General features: G+C 42.4%; 1 protein-coding gene and 1 long non-coding RNA gene across 3 annotated transcripts in view; one reads left to right on the plus strand and one right to left on the minus strand.

Moving 5' to 3' along the window:
* Positions 1 to 4322, plus strand: part of LOC104005982 (uncharacterized) — a 164319-nt gene extending 159997 nt beyond the window's left edge. Inside the window, exon 6 of the long non-coding RNA XR_001716752.4 lies at positions 3724 to 4322. This is a non-coding gene — a long non-coding RNA (uncharacterized LOC104005982). The remainder of the gene's footprint in view (positions 1 to 3723) is intronic.
* Positions 1 to 18416, minus strand: part of CLNK (cytokine dependent hematopoietic cell linker) — a 264742-nt gene that overhangs the window by 130320 nt on the left and 116006 nt on the right. The window lies entirely within an intron of this gene.

Below are 18416 nucleotides of genomic sequence, written 5' to 3' on the forward strand. Positions count from 1 at the left end.
CTTAGCTTACTGTAATTTTTTATGTTATTAATATTTCAATTTAAAAATGTTGACTCTTGTAATAACACTTAAAACAAAAACACATTGTATAGCTGTACGAAGATACTCGTTATATACTTATTCTGTAAACATTTAATTTTAAACTTTCAAAATTTTTATTACTTTTTAAACATTTTTGTTAAAAAATTAAGACAGTGACACACACCTTAGCCTAGGCCTGCATAGGGTCAGGGTCAATGGCATCACTACCTGCCGCCCCAACACCTTGTCCCACTGGAAGGTCGCCAGGGGCAATGACACGCATGGAGTTGTCATTTCCTGTGATATCAATGCCTTCTTCCGGAATCCCTCCTCAAGAACCTGCCTGAGGTTGTTTTACAGTTAACTTTTTTTTTTTTTAAATATAAGTAAAAGGAGCACACTCTAAAATAACAATAAAAAGTATAGTCTAGTAAATATATAAACCAGTAACATAGCCATTTATTATTACTAAGTATTGTGTACTTTACGTAATTGTATGTGATATGCTTTTATATGCTGGCAGCACAGTTTTGTTTACACCAGCATCATCATAAACATGTGAGTAATGTGTTGCATTACAATGTTATAGCAGCTGCAGCATTACTAGGTGATAGGAAGTTTGCAGCTCCATTATAATCTTATGGGGTCACCATCATATAGAAGGCCCATCATTCACCTAAATGTTATATGGTGCATGACTGTATCTATATATCTATATCTATATCTATATATACACACACACATAGTTGATTCTGTTTTTCTATAGAGCTCTGACTAATACACATCATAAAGCTACAGTCATTGGGAACAGCTTCTTGACAGATACAGGAGAAAAAAAAGGTTTTTAACAGGTAGTAAGCATCTAGGTTGTTGCGGATACTGCCCTGGGTGAGCTGATTTAATTGTCACAACCTCTTAAATTAGATACACATATTGTGCTGATGTTACTGATGAGAAAACCATGGTTCAGGGCTCTAGCCATTTGGGTCCTATAGTTAGACGTATCTTGGTTTAAAACCTGTCACTTCAATGAACAGACTCTGTTGATGATTGGTAGTCCATTCTAGGCAACACTGGGTGTCTGAGGAATGGGGGAAAAGGTGCACCCATAGAGTTTCTGTGCTGATGGAGCTCACAAGAGTCGAGCAAGGCTTTGAGCTGGTTTCTGGTAAGAAGAACAAGGACAGGTGAGAAGGTCCTAGTAGGTTGCCGTTGCCCCACTGTGGCATGCTCTCTTTTCCCCCACCTGAGTCATACTGGAGTTTGAGCTGCCAGTGAAGACACAGTGGGTCTTGTTATCTATCATTTGGCCATAGTACAATCTCTCTCCTGATCTGGGTTGTTTCAATGAACCCATGCCTTGCTATCTTGCAGGAAGCTTCATTTGCTGGGAAGCAGACACTGATGATAAGGCATGATTGCAAACCCTACTCAGAGATTGTAATCCTATAAAGTACGGTATCTCCTTGTGCCTTTGCATGCCAGGAAACACAACCCACTGAATTTGGAGGCTGTTTTTGTCTTGCCTGGCAATATGTCTGTAGCACAAAGTTAGGGAAATGGCTCAAATATAAGACAAGCTTCTATTCTGAAGCAGCTGCAGCGTTAGGGACCTTGCTCAGAGGGTCCTATACATCTTGTCAGTGCCTCCCATTTATGGTGTTTTCAGCCACAATCCTGGACAATGAGTCCAGGGACAGCCAGCTGAATAGGACTGAGGGCTTGGCTGTGTGATTCAGATTTGAGCCCTAACTATTTTATCAACTCATTTTGTCACTGAACTAAATCACTTAACCATTCATAACTATAAGCCCTGGTTATTGCATCTGTAAAATCAGAGGGTGAGGCTGTTTGATGTTGTCCATGGTGGATAATCATGAAAAATATCCTGAGCAATTTACTGTACCTGTGTTAAACAGAGAGGAATAAGAGTGCTGAATCATTAGCAGCTGAAAATCTAGTAGAAGAGTCCCAAAAAATCCATGTACTTGGAGAGATGTGCATATGTAACATGACATGAGAACTTGGAGTGTCCTGTGCTTACCAAACCCTCTTGATCTTTCTCCCGGACCCCTGCAAGAATTCCTCCATTGATCTCCTTGACACTAATCCCTTTCCACTCAAAGATCTTTTACAATTTTATCTTAGTTATCATTTCAACTCTTCAATTTTGTTTTGCAACCTACAGTCCACGCAAACTGAACTTCCTGCTCAGCTGAAATACAGCAAGTTGAGATGCAGATTGCTCATGCAGTCTCCTCGGCCTGCTAGGCCCGTTCCCTCTCTTCTCCTCCTCTTCTCCCATCTCTACATCTTCCAACTCTCCTTGGTCTTCTGGTACCAGCACAGATGCCATCCTTTCCAATAATCTTTCCCAAATGTGTCTAGGTGGATGTAACATGTTTCCTCTGTGAACTAGAATGATGCTTGCTCTCTCCTTAGTGAACAACAGCTGTGTTTTCTGAGTCCCCAGCTTCATCTCGAACCTTTTGCCTCTCCTTTTGCATCCTTGTTGACTATTCCCAAAAGGCTCTGTGTCTGGGTCATGGGAACCAACTCCTTAACAATGACGAAAATTCTTTACTGAACTGTGTTGAAATCGGGAAGAAAACCCTCATGTTATTCTGAAGTCAACTATGCATTAAGTAGCCTCTGTCGGCTGGGGATTGCATTAGGCCTTGTCTGAGTCAGTTCGGGCTGCTATAACAAATTACCATAGGCTGGGGGGCTTGAATAGCAAACATTTATCCCTCATAGTTCTGTAGGCTGAAAAGTCCAAGATCAAGCTACCCTTAGAACTGGCGTCTGGTGAGAGCCTGTTTCCTGATTTGCAGAGAGCTGTTTCCCTGTGGTATCCTCACGTGGCCAAAAAAATCATCTCTCTTATATTTCTTCTTAGAAGAGCACTAATCTCATTCATGAGGGCCTCAAGGGCCCCACTTAACAATACCATCATTGGTAGTTGGAATTTTGACGTAGGAACTTAAAGGACACAAACATTCAGTTCATAACAGGCCTGGGTCACGTTAAACAAGACAGGATAGGTGCTGCCCTCGTGAAGCTGACAGCCAAGTGAGTGGGAACCAAGCCAATGAGCAAGGGGCTCTCATCCCCCCTGCTTCTCTTTTCCCCATACTCCTACCTTTGTTTACTCCTGATTTGAATGGCTGCCTGGTTTCAGGACAGTCTACCTGGCTCTGGCCCTATTTTCCCTTGGCACTCAGCTCTAACAGCTGCCTGTTGGGTTCATACTTAGTCAGAACTCCTTATTGGTCAGGAGGTAGCCCATTCTCTGATCTCCTTCCAGTCCCTGGGGTCCACCTGGGCTGCATTCCTGTCTTCTAGCTTCTTCTGACTCACAGTAAGGCCCTGGGTTCTCCATTGAAATGGATCAGACTTTGGTTTTCAGTGACTGCCACCTGCACAGTCATCATTTGCATGCATAACTTCTACCAAAACTCTGGATTTCCTGACATTAGGGACCACCTGTCAAGACCCTCACACAGAAGAGCAGCAGAGGAAATATTTGTGCATGAGAAGATCCAAGACTCCTGGAGGCAGGAATGCCTCAAGGGAATAACTAATTCTTGTTTACTGAGGCAGAAAAGGGCTTCAGACTGTTCTAGAATAGACCAGCACTGCCGATGGGTTGCAGGTGCAAAGTGGAGGGTGGCATTTGATTTTAGCTCCTTCTTTTGCCAGAGTTGTAGTCTCAAAGAATCTCAAAGCATGAAGCTGGGTGGAAAAATATATATCATCTGCTTGAACCTGCTAATTTTACAAATGAGGAAAATGAGACCCTATGAAGTGAAATCATCTGTCCAAGCTAACCAGATGCTGAGAGAGAGAAGGTTCCACTGCAGCTTCTGGCTCCATGTGAGGTGATCCGGGTCCCTTTTATTTGGCCTTGACTTCCCTGGTACTCGTTTTCTAATTAAGCCTCGTTATGTGCCTTTTAAGTGAATGCTCGTTTTTTTTTTTTCTTTTTAATCTTCTTGGGGAGAGAAAAAGAGAAAGACAAAAAAAAGCTGATCTAATTTAGAAAACAAGAAAATAATCCTGAATCTTTGATGCCCAGGTTTCCAGAAAACCCATAAAAGCTTTTTCCCCCCTCTTCTTTTTGGTTTAAATTTTGATTCAGCAAGAGGAAATAAATGAACCTAGACAAAGAGAGGCCTTACATCTCATTTTTCATATGCTTTCTCCTTTTTTTCTCTGTCTTGACTGTCAAGAGATGTAGCTTTTAATAGACCATCAATGTATGTAATGAGCAAATAAAATAACAACAGTGAAGTACCCTTTTTATAGGTCCATAGACGTGTTCCTGGTGGTTTAATTTATAGGTGGTCATGCCTGAAAGATTCTGGATGCGTGATAGAAAACAACATAAAAAAGCAACACACACACACACACACACACACACACACACACACACACGTATGAATCCTCAAAATAAAAACTTGATTTGTACCTGGTAAGTAGACACCTCATAAATAGCCTGAGTAAAAAAGACATAATGAGCTGGCCATGGTGCTTCACGTCTGTAATCCCAGTGCTTTGGGAGGCCGAGGCAGGCGGATCACTTGAGGTCAGGAGTTCGAGACCAGCCTGGGCAACATGGTGAAACCCCATCTCTACTAAAAATACAAAAATTAGGCTGGGCACAGTGGCTCGCGCCTGTAATCCCAGCACTTTGGGAGGTTGAGGCAAGCAGATCATGAGGTCAGGAGATCAAGACCATCCTGCCCAACATGGTGAAACCCCGTCTCTACTAAAAATACAAAAATTAGCTGGATGTGGTGGAATGTGCCTGTAATCCCAGATACTTGGGAGGCTGAGGCAGGAGAATCGCTTGAACCCAGGAGGCAGAGGTTGCAGTGAGCCAAGATCACAGTACTGCACTCCAGCCTGGTGACAGAGCAAGGCTCCGTCTCAAAAACAAACAAACAAACAAACAAACAAACAAACAAACAACACAAAAATTAGCTGGGCATGGTGGTGGGTGCCTGTAATCCCAGCTATTCAGGAGGCTGAGGCATGAGAATCATTTGAACCTGGGAGGTGGAGGTTGCAGTGGGCTGAAATCATGCCACTGCACTCCAGCCTGGCCACAGAGGGAGGCTAAGTCTGAAAAAAAAATAAAATAAAAAAAAAAAAAAAAAAAAAAGATGCAGTGGACCTTCTTCTGCAGTCTGCAGGAAAGCTGGGAGGGGCCTCCCGTGAGTGCCAGAGGGGCTTCTAGAGAAGGAGCCCCCCAGGAAAATAGCCTTTCCTCTATCTCCTGGTGCCACACTTTATAATCCCAGCAGGTCCACAAAAAAGAAGGGAAAACAAGGTAGGGGAGGGAAATGAGAAGACGGAGTGAGGCCCAATGACGTGCCGCTCCTGGGGGTGGCTCCTGCCTTCTGTCCTCTGAGAATCTCCAGCACCCTCTCCCCTTCCTTTCCTCCACTTCTCACTTCCTCCAATCCATTCACTGTGTTGCGGCCAGGATCCTCATTGTAAAATCTGGCATTCCTAATGCCTGTAGTCACAGTCCATCTTTGGAACATGACTCGCCGGCCCTCCATGGTCTGGTCCCTGACAATCCACTCTCTCCCTATAGCCCCGATTCTGCCCCCAAAGAGCAGCCATCATGAACAATTGGCCAAATCTCTGTCTGTAAACAGTAAACGCTGCATGTTACAGCCACTATTCCCACAATGTCTACAATGAAAAGGTGCATAGGTGAACATGGGATTCATGCTTTCTTGTTCCAGACCCATCTCTCATTTGATCCTCTCAGTAACCAAGTGTTGAGAGAGCTGAGGAAACCTACCCACATCTCTCAGTGAAAAAAATGACATTTATTTTATTTCCATATTCCCAGCTCTTAGAATGGGGCCCCGCCCACAGGAAGAGTTCAATACAGATTGGTGTGAAGTGACAGAAATGAGTTTTGTACAAGGTCTGCCCAACATCATGGTCCTGAGAAAGACACCTGAGTTTGAAGTCATTCCCCAAAAGGCAATGGACACATTGGCCTGTGAAAGATCCCACGTCCAAAGTGTCTTGCTGAGAGTGTGTCAGCCACTTTTCTCAATTATTCCTGTTGACAACATTTCAGGTTAAGCCATATTTCTACTTTACAGATGGGGAGGAAAAGCCCAGGGAGGCAAAGTATATTGTTTGCAGCTGCACAACAGTAAACGCCTGAATGGCATTCAGTATCAGGCCTATCTGACCCAAAGACTGTTTCTTTCCATTGCGTCATGCTGGGTTTCATGGAAATGGAGAGTGGCTGGAATCCTAGATTTACCCCACGGCTTATCTACTGCCCTTGGTACACAGTCGATTTCCCATGCTGATGAGCTCTGGGGTGCGGCAGATCTATCTTATCACGTTGTCTAGAGACATGGGTTTTCAAAGCACTTATCAAAAGATAATCAAACCCAGGAAGCCAGGGTTGGAGTCAATCATTATATCTCATCTGTGTTCCCCAGGGACTGTTTAATAGCAGCATTTGGCATCGAAGGTGTTTAGGTTTTGCTACATATTGAGAATATTGTAAGAATTAAATGAGATAATGCATGCAAAATGCTTACAACCATGCTTGGAATAGAACAAGTCCTCAGTAAGTATTTAGGCTAGAAATTTTTACCAAAATGAATTCAACAACACATTTATTTTTTTCTTGGTGCTCAGTGTGGGCCGAGAATTACTCTCAGTGCTCAAGATATATCAGTGAACAAAATAAAGAAGATGGCTAATTCCTATGGAACAAAGCAGAAAAGGATCTCTATCCACGGAACAGAGAAGGACAACAATAACAGTAAACAGAATGAATCAGGAATGGGTATAGCATGTTAGCAGGTGATAAGGTGCTCTGGAAGGACTGTAGAGCAGGTGGGGGAATCAGAGTGCTGGGTGGGGTGGGCAGGTGGGTATGAATAGTCCTTGGGGTGGTCAAGGTGAGCCTTGCTGGAAAGATGGGAACAGGGAAAAGGCACTGGGCACATCAGCTGTGGGATAACTGCAGGAAAAGTTCAAAGGCAGGAATGTGGCTAAGTAGTTGAATCAAGGTAATGAGGTCCATGTGGCTGAACTGGAGTGCCTGCAGGGATGGATGGGGAAGATGGTCCAAGAGCCTTTTGGGAGAATCAAGGCAGATGTGGCAAGACCCTGTCTGTAGTCATTGAGAGGCACTAGACTTAGGCCATGGCTATGAAGCCATGTCAGGGTCTCAGACACAGGAACACAAAGATAACAGTTATGACTCAATAGGATCTCTCTGTCTTCTGGCTAGAGAATAGGTATGTCATTGAGGGATAAAGTGGAAGCAGAGAGACCCTTTGGGAAGCTATTGCCACAACCCCAGCAGGAGATGGAACAGGGTGGGAGCAGGGGAGGTGTTACTCTCTTTGTAGTAGCTGAGACTTCACCCACAGAATTAATCTCTCCTGAATGTCTGCTCTTTTGGAAACCATTAAAAAAGCAAGCCCACTTTGTATGTTTTCCCTTGTTCCATCCTGAATAGTTCATCTGACTCTGTGGCTTTGTCTTTGACAACCTGCAGGATAGGTTCTGTCTCACCTGGAGAATGTGCTTAAGATTCCAGAGGAAGCAGGGAGCCAGGTGCTGACCAAGGACCCTGAATGCCCAGGCCACCCTCAGTGGCAACCACCACACCAACTGGAGATTGAGAGAGCAACATCGGACTCATAGTGTGCCTGCCCTCTCCACATTGAAATTTCTCCAGCTGTAATATAGGAATTTAGATTATTTGGGCTCTGAGAGTCTTCTGGCTCAAACTCCAGTAAATGTAGTGATTAAATTCTCCTCCCCTGGCAGATGTCTGGGTGAGATGTCTGCATGGAGCCTGCTGGTAGGAAATTTCTGTGGGATGTTAGACATCTTGTGTGTATCGTAACTAGCACGTTGATGAGTGGCTCAAATAATGGTAAACACTGTCATTACAGAGATGCCAGGTGACCTGGATATGTTAGATTTATCCACATAGAGCCCTGGTTCCCTTAAGTAAGGCTGAGTTTTCATCCTTGGTTCTACAGATATCTATGATGCCGTTGTTTCTCCAGGAACTCTCCTCCGCAGACTTAGGCTCTTCTAGAAGGTTGAATATCATGGACATTAAGAGTGTGGGATTTGGAATTGGCTAACTGGCCAGATCTGTTTTTCAGCCTGAGAATTCCCATTTCTTGCTAGTCAAAGTGTGGTCCCCAGACCAGCAGCATCTCCCAAGGGCTGGTTAGGCAGGCAGAATCCCAGACACCACCCCAGTCCCACTGAACCGAAATCTGCATTGTAATAAGAGGCCACGGGATCTGTGTGCACATTCAAGTTGGAGGAAGTTGATGTGATCCCTCTGGGATTTATTTCTCTTATCTGCAATACAGTTGATGACAGCATGTCACAGAATTGTTGTAAGGATCAAAAAATCAATACATAAAGAGCCTTGTTGTGATTGTTTCCTATGAGTACCCACTCTCCTAATCACAGAGGTCATCTGGTTGCTATCAGTTCTGGGTGCACTAATAACAGAGATTAGAAGAGTAAAGAAGGGGCTGGGTGCGGTGGCTCACACCTGTAATCCCAGCACTTTGGGAGGTCTAAGGAGGGAAGATCACATGAGGCCAGGTGTTCGAGACCAGCCTGGCCAACACAGCAAAACGCCATCTCTACTAAAAATACAAAAATTAGTCACACATGGTGGTGCATACTTGTAATTCCAGTCACTCAGGTGACTGAAGCAGGAGAATTGCTTGGACCCAGAAGGTGGAGGTCGGCAGTGACCCGAGTTTGTGTCACTTCACTCCAGCCTGAGCAACAGGGTGAGACTCTTTCTTAAAAAACAAGAAAGAGGCTGGGCGCGGTGGCTCATGCCTGTAATCCCAGCACTTTGGGAGGCCAAGACGGGCAGATCACCTGAGGCCAGGAGTTCGAAACCAGCCAGGCCAACATGGCAAAACCCTGTCTCTACTAAAAAATACACAAATTAGCCAGGCATGGTGGCACATGCCTATAATCCCAGATACTTGGGATTGGAAGGAGGAAGGAGAATCGCTTGAAGGAGGGAGGAAGGAGGAAAGAGAATAGCTTGAATCTGGGAGGCGGAGGTTGCAGTAAGCAGAGGTCGTGCCACCGCACTCGAGCCTGGGCAATGGAGTAAGACTCAGTCTCAAAAAACAAAACAAAACAAGACAAAACAAAACAACAAGAAAGAAAAAAATGAAAAAGAAGAGCAAAGAAGAGCCAGTAGAGTTCTCCATGCACCTGCTCCAGGTATAGACCCCAGGACTTTTGAGGGGCAGATGAGGATGCGAGCTCATAGTTTCTGAGTAAGTATGCTGTCTTGTCATAGTCCTGGTTACTTTACCTATCTTTACAGTGGTGCTATGATGAAGGTAAAATAACCTTGATTTACAAATAATGAAATGACTCTCTAAGGTCAAAGATTTTTCCAAGGTCAACTAGTCAATGGTAGTGTTCTGGTAAAGCCTGAAACATTTTCATAGAAAGTCAATAACAAAGGAGGCATTCAATGTCAGACCTGCATGGAGAGGAAGAAGAAGAGCAGAGGGAATATTGAGTTATCAGTGGTGTGCTGAAGCTGGCTTATGCTCCCCAGCAGAGCTGCTTTCTGTATTAAAGTTTCAGGAATTTTGCACACCAGTTGTTAAACAGTCATTATTAAAAATTAAATTATATAAAATTATAATTGACAAAATTAGACTAAAAGCAAAGATAATGAATATACAAAATACATGAATTTCTAATTATTTTACTACATTTCGCTATTACCTATGGTCTTCATGTTATCTACATCTATTTTATCTGAATGGTGGAAATATGCTGCCGTTCATCTCTTCACCACCCTCAATTTAGTGAAGTAATATTTGCAGCTGGACGTTGGCCATAGTGGGAGTACTTACACCACAGAAATTGGCACATGCTACAAATCGGGGTTTAGTTTATTGCTTTGTTGACACATTAGACTTAAGAAGATAATGGAGGAAATGTTAATAAAGCAGATTTAACTTAACAGTATGCTGTGTCAATATCTATAACATTGCGAATAGCACAAAATAGGACATATTCTTCCAATATTGAAAACTATTATCTGATTCAACAAAGAAGCTGCCCACATCTCTGAAGAACAAGTAAAGTCCTCATATTTCTTTGTTGTTCCGCTTTTGTTTTACTCATTAATACAAAGGAAAATAGCAACAATATTGATGTTAGAACTATACTAATTTGTCAGTTGCAACCATAGATTTGCTAAAGATATGAGAGTTCAGCAAAAATCAATGAAATCATTCTATGAGAAGGAACTGACTATATGGAATTTATAATGAAGAGTACTGCATATTTCATTATTATTTGTAAATTATGTACTATACAACTTTTATACCAGTAACATTTATAATAAAGTTGTGTGTGTGTATATGTGTATATATATATATATAGTGTATATATATGTGTGTGTGTATATATATATATATATATATATATACGCATTTTTTTTTCTAGAGAATTGTTCAACATTTACTAAAATTTGCCAGAACACCACTGGCTAACCCACCTTAAAGCATTGCCATTTATAATGTCTGTGGTAGAACGAACTCAGCTTGGGGGTCAAAAATAGCTAGTACATGGCACACCTAGGATGAAACTCTGGGCTTCTGGCCTGACAATGATTTTACTGCTCTGATCCACATGCTTCTTATCTTTAAAGTGGGAACAGTAATAGTGTCTTAGTTGTACTGTGAGAGTGAGTGCACAATATAAGTTAATGCTACTATCCTTTCAAGAATAGCAACACAAAAGAAACAAAAATCCCATAGAACTTCCTCACCTCCCTCTCTTTCCTCCCCTCCCCATCCCAATGCATACATATATAAATTAAGGAACCTCCTTATCCCTTGCTTAATATGCTAATGTCTTCAATATTTGTTTATCTGTTCTCTAAGTTCAACTCTCCAGCATCTATTGTTTATAGCTGGACATATAAAACTGGAGATGATCCAAGTTCAATCTTCCTTTTCTCTTCTCCCCCAAAAGAATATTTGTTAATAGGATTGATGTGTGCAAAAGGGGAGAAAAAAATTCCAAAATCCCCTTACGAACTACTATGTGATATGTAACTGTAAGGTATGGATTTCTCACCAGTGGGACTATGAGCTGCTCATTGGAAATTTCTACTTCCGTCATTTTCTGTACTAGACACTTGGTAGTTATGCAAAACTCTCTGGTAAATTAAATGGCAATGAAATAATAGTCAATTTTTGCTCAGAACATTAAAAATAAAGGCTTTAGCTAGTGATCCATGAGCCAAGCCAGACTTTTGAAGCTTATGGTTTGATTTTCAGTATCTCTACTGTTATTTTGTTTTACTTGTACCATATAGCCAGAAAAGACTGAAAAAGAGGGAAAAAGAGTTTGTTACTTCTTTGGCAGGCTCATTTTGTGGTTCCAACTCTGCGCTTTTCTACTATGAGTGTAATCAGGAGAGAAAAAACAGCTTTGTTTGCTTTTGTTTTTGATTTCATCCTGGGCTGTAGGGAAAGATGTGGAGGTATGTTCCTTACATCTGAATCACTAGTGTTTTAGTTGGGGAGCAAAGAGGAAATGAGCTTCTACGAAAGAATCAAGATTCTGGAGATGGTTTCTTAAAACGTTGAACATATGACCCAGTAATACCACTCTTAGATATCTACCAAAGAGAAATAAAAATGTATGTCCACACAAAGACTTACACACGAACATTCTTAGTAGTATTATCCATAAGAGTCTCAGATGGAAAACAACCCAAATGCCTATAAATTGGTGAGTAGATAGACAAAATGTATAATCATGCAATGGAATATTATTTAGCAATAAAAATGGATAAACTGTTACACACGCTACATCAACTAACCTCAAAAATATCATGATAAGTGAAAGAAGCCAGACACAAGAAAATACCTATTGACTGATTTCATTTAGGTGAAATAATCCAGAAAAGGCAAATCTGTAGAGAAAAAAGTAGATTAGTAATTGCCTGGGGAAGTGGTTGGGGGACTGGGATCAACCATAAATGGGTATAAGAAATCTTATTAGGTTGATGGAAATCTTCCGAAACTGATTTATAGTGAGAATCACACTAGTTGGTGAATTTACTAAAGAATCATTGAATAGTATACTTTAAAATGGGTGAATTATATGACATGTAAAATATGCTGTTTTAGTTTATTCTTGCACTGCTATAAAGAAATACCTTAGACTGGGTAATTTATAAAGAAATGAGGTTTAATTGGCTCACGGTTCTGCAGGCTGTACGGGAAGCATAGCTGCTTCTGCTTCTGGGGAGGCCTCAGGAAACTTACAATCATGGCAGAAAGTGAAGCAGAAGCAGGCACATCTTACATGGCAGAAGCAGGAGCAGGAAAGAGAGGAGGAAGGTGCTGTACACTTTTAAACAACCATATCTCACAATAACTCACTCAGTCACTGTTATGTTATGAGAACAGCATCAAGGGGATGGTGCTAACTCATTCGTGAGGACTCTGGCCCCTGGATCCAATCACATCCCACCAGGCCCCACTTCCAACACTGGGCATTACAATTGGACCTGAGATTTGGGTGAAGACACAGATCCAAACCATATTGTATGCCTAAATAAATTTATATCTAAAAGAAGATTCAGGAGAAAAGTACATGTTGTCAGCATTCTTTTAGCCTTGATCAATCATCAATGAGTGTCTCAGGCTCTGTCTTTGACCACAGAAAATCAGTGAGTAGCTCTGTGTTCTACACTTCCAGTTGCTCAGTTCCGCTGAAACTTGATAACACATTAGTCCTTCTGGAGCTATACTTGCAGGTAGGCGAACACCCATGGACCAAGTGCTGTAATTCAAGCTAACAATGCCTAGCTATCTCCAAAGGCAATCGCTGGAGCCTTTTCACGCTAAATTAGAGGTAAGCATTGTAATCACCTGCTAGGAAAATAAACTCACTCTGGTTTCAGGAGCTTTGTGTTTTTAAACCGGTCAGACTCCTTGAACTGCTGCCAGCAAACCATGAACAGACATCAATGGGAGACAGATGGAGCCTTTGGGACTGTGTTTTGGTAATAATGATGTGGTTAACCTTGTTCGAAATAAAATGAAATGTTATGAGCTACCATCCCTCCCAAAGCACCTTGGCTGCTCTCTGTGTGGCAATGACTTCACTAATTAAGTGTTGGAATTAGCTTCATTTCTGCAGGAAACATAGGTGTGTTTGTGTGTGCAGGAGGGGTTGGGGTGGAAAAAGAAAAAAAAGGAAAATAAATAAAAGGGAAAGGAAAAGGGACATTCAGTAAATGAATGGGTTGGAATAGATCTCTCTGATCTACAAAAGACAGAATTAAACAAACAGCAACAAATAGAAAGGCGGTCAGCATGGTGTGCTATGTGATCCACACAGGCTCTCAAGTAGTCTTTCCAGTATCGTGTGGAGCTGGCATTCCTATTTATATTTTACAGATGAAGAAACTCAGGCTAAGGAGGGTAAAAACTCTATCCCAGTCACCAAGAGGTAAGAGGCTGCTACAGGCCAGACTCTTCTGCTTGGCTCAAAGCCCGGGGCGTTTTCCCATGATACTCTGTGTTAATCGCTGGTGGGTTTCAATGGTACAGAAAGAGGGAAGGAACCTCAGTCACCAACCCCTGTTTTCTTTTCACACAAGAATGTGAGAAATCTGTAGACTGGATAGTCCCTTCCTTTCTCTGCTCTTCACGGCCAAGTGAGAAATTCTGCGCATCAAGAAAAGGGGAGAGAACTGAGCATGCGTCTCCTCTTAGACGCATCCTCCTCCCTGTCCTCAGAGCCTAAGCACTCACATCTCCTCATTGTGAAAATGAAGGATTTGAATCTGGAAACGGGAAGCTGTACACTCCAGTCACATGATCCGTAGTAGCCGTAACTAACTTCGTTCCCGAGATGCACCATTTTACTAGGAGGCTGTTGCTTCATTTGGAACCCATTGCTTTGTCCTTTTCAGAGAGGTTTTGTCACCCAGAGGATCCATGTCAACATCAATGCCAGAAACCCACCTATCCTAAAGTCACCTCACTCAGGCACTGACTTAACTGTCAAACAATTGTCACTGATTTTATCTAAGCCACTCAGTAGGACTCCCTCTAACCAAGCTGTCCCATCCCCTTGCATTTTTCTTTAAAGGTGCCATTCATTCCTCCAAGAGCATGCAGCATCTCATATCCGTAAGGTTTCTCATGCCTAGGCTGCAGGGCTCCCTGACACTTCCAGAGGCAATTTGTTCTTACTCTGCTCTCAAAACCGAGACCCAGTTCTGACATCTTTAGCGTGTGGTGCCTGCCTGCACTTGTTCTATGGCTCCTAATTCTCCTGGTGCTCTGTGCTTACTTCTCTTATAATGTTGACAGTACAGTGATGTAACTGCTGGCTTGCTTGACTGCCATTTTACAGATGAAGAAGCTGAGGCTAAGGAGGGTAAAAACCCTACCTCAGGCTGGGCGCGGTGGCTCACACCTGTAATCCCAGCACTTTGGGAGGCTGAGGCAGGCAGATCACAAGGTCAGGAGATCAAGACAATCCTGGCTAACATGGTGAAGCCCCGTCTCTACTAAAAATACAAAAAAAAAAAAAAAAATTAGCCCGGCGTAGTGGTGGGCACCTGTAGTCCCAGCTGCTCAGGAGGCTGAGGCAGGAGAATGGCGTGAACCCGGGAGACAGCTTGCAGTGAGCCAAGATCATGCCTGGGCGACAGAGCGAGACTCCGTCTCGAAAACAGAAAAACAAGAAACCAAAAAGCCCTACCTCAGTACCTCAGTCACCAAGAGGTAAGTGGCCGCTGCAGGCCAGACACTTCTGTTTGGCTCAAAGCCCAGGACGTTTTTCCACAGTATGTCCTTGAAACGCGATAGAAGTGTCTTCCTGGAGAGGGCAGAATGGTAACAGGACACCTCAGACAGGGGGATTCTTGAGGGCAGGGACTGTATTTTATTTGTCTTCTAATTGCAGCCCCAAGCAGAGTTACCGGAAGATAGCTGACATGTATTAAATGTTTGTGGAATAAGGAATACCTGAAGAAGTCTATCATTCAATCAAAGAAAACTAAGTATCATTGGAGGTCTTTCCATTTTGGGGTCCAGTGGGTGTCCTTTGAGTCAAGAGCATGATCTTCAATAGACTTGGGGCCAGAAATGTGACATGCGTCTGAATCCAATCAGATCCAGTTAAGATCCACAAATGCTAGTCACTGGAATCTGTAGCCCTTGAATTAATTCTGTCCTTAGATTTGATAAGCCAATGTCAGATTTATTGTTATTATTTATTATTCTGTCCCTCCAGGATGACATTAGGAACACACTGTCAAGAAAAGGATGATGCGTGTGCTGCAAAATGCAGGACAATTCACTTTCCAGGTGGGGTCTGGGGCCTGTGGCTTCTCTGTGAACTTTCTTTGTGTGCTGTGGAATATTTTCCAGCTGCAGCCTATTGTCCTGTGATTAGACTCTGGGGCTCCACAGGTAAGAGATGAACAATTCTAAGGGTAATTGAACACTCCACAAATTTTCACAGTGGATCAGCACTGTGCCATTTAGCCTAGGTATTTCTGTGATTGCGATGCTGAGAAAATGTACACCGTTAAGTGGTTCTCAAATCACTCTTTCATCTGAGCAAAACAGGACTTGTTATTTGCAGTCTAGGTCATAAAAGCAAGTGGTTTAGGAAAAATGGCTGCTTAGAGACTAAGAAAAAAGTTTTTGTTTGGAAATTTGAGTTCTTAAAATCCAGGCATCAAAGATTTCAAGGAGTAGAAAATACTTAAAAGTCTTTGCATTCTCTTCCCCTTTATTTGGTAAATACCATATAGATTGTTAGGGGCATAGCCAGCCTGGAACCAGGAGTTATAATGATATTATTCCCATTATACTGATGGAGAAATTGAGGCTTGTGGTCATATAGTTTTAAAGGAGGGACTCTGGGAGGCAAACTTGGGTCACCTGATTTCAAGCCTTATGTTTTCTCCAGACAAGTATGTCACTTTGTTTATTCTTGGGTTCGTTTAAAAATGCAAAAGAAATGTCATGTTCCTTTGAGAGCTTACAATTCATGACGGGATGTGACAGGCTACAACAACTCATGGCTAACTGCAATAACAGGCATGAAAGCCCTGACCAAGGAAAGAAGGTCTTTGCCCAACCTTGGTTGAAACAGTATAGGACAGAAAGGGGGCACCCACACCATCTGGAAGTTTTCACCAGTTCTTTGTCAAGAAAGAACATAATTTTGGTATTAAAACTTGTCATGGTTTGGTGGAAGGAACAACAGTACAAATGCATACAAAATTCATACTATGAAATTTGCCCATTTTGAGTATATAACAATGATTTTTATTATGAAAATATCTTAGTCAGCTTGGGCTGCTATAACCGAATAGCATGGACTGGGTGGTTTGAATAATAAACATTTATTTCTCACAGTTCTGGTGGCTGGAAGTCCAAGATCAGGATGCCAGCATGGTCAAGTTCTTGGTGAGGGCTCCCTTCCTGGCTTACAAACAGCCGCTTCCTTACTTGGTAGAGAGAGGGAGCTCTGGCCCCTTCATCCCTTACAAGGACACTGATTTTCTTCATAGGGGTTTCACCACCATGACCTCATCTGAGCCCATTTATGTCCCAAAGTCCTCACCTCTAAATACTATTGCATTGGGGATTAACTAGGGCTTCGATATGTCAATTTGGGGGAAACACTAATATTCAGTCCATAGCAGTAAATTATACCTTAATAAAGATTTTAAATATTAATTAAAAATCTGCATTACCTACAGTTCTCATTCCAGAAAATGAGTCTCCCGTTACTCAGTTGAGTCATTGATCGGCTTCATGAACTCCTGACTTAACAAATCCCTCTCTAGGTTTTTCGAGATGGATACCTGTGTTGGAGAGGGTTGACGGACCATTCTCTCCAAGATTCAGAGTATGTAAAATCAGAGAAGCAGCCGTCTTATAGGATGCTCTTTTAATAAAGCCTCATACATTTCTCTTTCAACAAATGTTTGCTGAGCATCTCCTCAGTGCCTCTGGGTAATACAATACGGTGGCCAGAGTAAGAGCTCTGGAATCTGACTGTCTGGGTTCAAATTTCAGCCACTAACCTTGTAGATATGCAGCCTCTAAAGCTTAGGGAATGCCAGTACATGTTTCTAAGCCTCCAATTCCTCATCAATATATCAGGTGAAGGGCCAACTTCTACTTCATTGGATAATTGAGAGGATTTAATAAGATGACGCCTGACAAATATTTAAATGAATTAGATGTATAAACAATATCTAAAGTAAGTTTTAGATACTAAGTGTTAACCACACAGGTGATAAAATACTTAAAAGTTTGTGCCCTGAACTGTAGGGACTCCTTGTTTAGAAGGGAAATAGGCAAATAAGCAATTTCAGTTCAGTGTGAAAAGTGCTCAGATAATGAAAAATACAGTTGCTACAGAAGGAGAACCCAACCCTAGAAAACCTGTGGAACTCTGAGTCAGGACAGTGATGTCTTCTCTTAAACGGTAAGAAATGTGCATGATTGGAGAAAGATAAGAAGTGTAGACTAGTGAAGAAAGGAAGAAAACATGTTAAATGTTACATGCAGCAAGGTACGTGTTTAACGTGAAACGTAAAACATGCATTCCTGTGAAATGATGGTGTCCCAGTGACGGCAACAACCTAGAATTTTCTGAAAAGAACACTTTTCAGTTTCCCCATCTCTAGGTGGAAAAGCAAATAGCCCGAGTGTTTTAGGTTTACACAATCTAAACAATCCAGAGCATGTGAGCTGGAGGAATGCAGATGCTGGAATAGGTAAGCACTAGTGTGCTTTGCTGAACCCTCACCTCAAACCATGTTAAACAGTAGATATTCCATGAAGATAAGCAAGATAACCTCCAGCCATGTTAAACAGTAGATATTCCACAAAGATTAGTGTCCAGTAAGTAGTTTTTTGTTTTTTTTTGAGACGGAGTCTCGCTCTGCTGCCCAGGCGCCATCTCGGCTCACTGCAAGCTCCGCCTCCTGGGTTCACGCCATTCTCCTGCCTCAGCCTCCCGAGTAGCTCGGACTATAGGCACCCGCCACCACGCCTGGCTAATTTTTTGTATTTTTAATAGAGACGGGGTTTCACCGTGTTAGCCAGGATGGTCTCGATCTCCTGACCTCGTGATCCGCCTGCCTTAGCCTCCCAACGTGCTGGGATTACAGGCGTGAGCCACCACGCCCGGCCAGTTTTTTTTTTTTTTTTTTTTTTAAACTTATTTGATAGCAAATACAGCAGGTGTACTTCCTGCAGGACTTCTCAGGATGTCTCAGGATCTTTAATATGCCAAGAAGCATCATGAAA

Source organism: Pan troglodytes, chromosome 3 (genome assembly GCF_028858775.2).
Source record: "Pan troglodytes isolate AG18354 chromosome 3, NHGRI_mPanTro3-v2.0_pri, whole genome shotgun sequence".
NCBI classification, from domain to species: Eukaryota; Metazoa; Chordata; class Mammalia; order Primates; family Hominidae; genus Pan; species Pan troglodytes.